The sequence below is a fragment of the Jaculus jaculus genome, chromosome 2, assembly GCF_020740685.1.
Source record: "Jaculus jaculus isolate mJacJac1 chromosome 2, mJacJac1.mat.Y.cur, whole genome shotgun sequence".
Taxonomy (NCBI): domain Eukaryota; kingdom Metazoa; phylum Chordata; class Mammalia; order Rodentia; family Dipodidae; genus Jaculus; species Jaculus jaculus.
The window spans coordinates 115,697,618-115,700,325 of record NC_059103.1 but is presented as its reverse complement, the minus strand read 5'-3'; positions in this window follow the sequence as shown (position 1 = coordinate 115,700,325).

Genomic DNA, 2,708 nt, shown 5'->3' with positions numbered 1-2,708 from the left:
TGGTTCTGCCTTCCCTCCCCTGCCTAGCTGGTGAGATGGATTCAGAAGCTCTGGACACCCTGGGCGTTTGGAATTGGGATTGTCATCAGGACAGATGAATCAAGCAGGACACAAAATGTCAAAGTGTTTCCCGCATGCATCGGTCAATATTTTTTAACCAAAACAGAGTCCTGCTGGATGCCATAATGATGATTGTATTATGCGGCGAGCCCCTGTCCCACAGGAAAAGCACGACCAGCAAACAAGGATCCTTCTCGATCACACTTTATTGGAGAGCCTCTTGGTTAACAGAAAAGTTGATGGCGAGGGGCCCAGGAGTGTAGCTGCTTTTATAGGGCAGAATACTATGGGACGCCTGCTGATTGGCTGCCATAGGCTCACCCACCCACAGGAGCCACGGGATAGGCTCAGGACAAGGTGCATCAAGTGCATGCACAACCTCAAGGGAGGTTGCTGTCTAAATGAGGAAGTATTTACCTCAAGACTGGCGAGAATGGTGTCTGCATTGGCTCCCTACAGTTCCCCCTTTTTTATTAACTTATGGCATAGCTCAGAAAAATAGCCACCTTCCCGATCAGGTCCGCACCTCATGATGTGTTGACCGATCAAGGGAAGAAGTTCAACCTCCCCTTCCTCAGTGCAATGGGACAGATCCCCTGAGAGTGCAAAGGCGGCGGTCAAACGAAAGCTACCAGATCCCTGCCCATCCTCGTGCAATGGGTACTCTGAGACCCTGAGGGTGCAAGGGCCAGGGGAGCTATTTGCCTTTTAAAGCTGACAGCCAAATTTGGGGGGAGGAACCACTTTCCAAGGCAGCAAGCGCTTGAGAAATGACTACCTTGTCCCTCTTGGTTTGGGTACGCAGGCGGCAAATCAACCAGAGGCAAAGTACGCATCCTCCAAGGCAGCACACTAGGAACATTCCCATTCCTACCCCTTCCTTAAAATGACAGATAGCAGGAAGCATTGGTGCAATTACTAAAAGAGAAGTTACTAAGAACGAACAGAAATGGTGGATGAACACACACCAGCGCAGGGGCAAAGGAAGTATTCCTCCCACAGCCATGTCCAATGTCATTAACACCCCCAGATGTATTGAGGCGCTTCCAAGACGCCCCTTCATCCTGTGTCCCTTCCTCTTCCACTTGATTCATGGATTCCAGGCACAGGAGGAAGATTATCCACAAGACCTTCATCATCTCCGCCCTGATGAACATCACTGTCTTCTGGACCCTCCTCCGGAGATCGCTTGACTGTCCTCACCAGACGGGCTGGAACCCAATGAGGGGAATCCTGTTCCTGTGGAAAAACACAAACAGCTCCCCTGGATCTTATCACAACAAGATCCGGTCCTTTCCATTTATTATCTAAGACATCCTTCCACAACACCATCTCACTAGATGATTGAATCACATGTTGACTGTGCCTGTCAGCTGTACATTGATTATTATTATCCAAGATTAAAAAATTAAGGGTAAAAAGGGCTAAAGACACTCTTTCCTTGGGAGTTGCATTTTCTGCTATACCCCCTTTTTGTTTAAATAAAAGAGCTTTTAGACTTTTATTGGCTCTTTCTACTATACCTTGACCTTGTGGGTTGTAAGGAAGGCCAGTGGTATGTGCAACCTGTATTTGGGCACAGAAGGCTCGAAAGCCACCAGATGAGTACGCTGGGCCATTATCAGTTTTTAGGCGGTGTGGTTTTCCCCAAGCAGCCCAGGCCTCTAGGCAATGAGTTTTTACATGAGAGACCTTCTCACCTGCCAATGGTGAGGCAAAAATAATACCTGAGCACGTGTCCACTGAGACATGTAGGTATTTTAATCTTCCAAACTCTGGAAGATGTGTCACATCCATTTGCCAAAGGTCTCCAGGACGTAGGCTTCGAGGGTTAACGCCCACATGTGGGGAGGGTAAAAAGGGGACACAAGACTGACAAGATTTTACAATGTCTCGTGCTTCATTTCTGGAAATAGAAAATTTTTTTCTCAAGGTGTTTGCAGGAACATGATATAATCTATGGAATTCAGTAGCTGAAGCTTTTGTATCTTCCAGAGAAATCATGGCGAGCCTAGTGGCCCGGTCCACGAGGTCATTAGCCTGTGATAAGGGGCCAGGGAGAAGTTAAAAGAAGTAGAGAATGTCTGAAAGACCTCCAAAACAATTAGGCATTTAACAATTTGAGGGGAATCAGGTCTAAACATTCTTACTATAGGCTCCGAGCCCTGTACCAAGTAGGCCCCACGACCAGACTTTGAACCATCAGTAAAGATGGCAGGGGCTGATGTAATAGGCTCCTGAACAGTGATTTTAGGAAAGTAAACCAGATTATTTTCAACAAAGGACAAAATAGGGCTCTTTGGATAATGATTATCTATGACATTTGGGAAAGCACACATGAGAATGCTCCAATCATCCACAGTGCCAGACAAAACTTCTACCTGTTCCTTAGTATAGGGGATGATGAGTTTGTCAGGCAGCTTTGCAAAGTGTATTAAACAATACTTAAGCCCCAAACAAGCCTGTCGGGCTACCAGCTGCGGAAAATATTGGAGAGTGCGGGCTCCCAAGGAGTTTTTTTCCTTTTTTTTTTTCTCTTGAAGCCATAATAGAAGCCCCTCCTAGCGGAGGCCAGCCGCGACCAGGTTTTTGTTTTAATGAAGTGGCATGTGTCCCCAGGGGAGTTATAGGGTGGGGGTGCGGAAGGC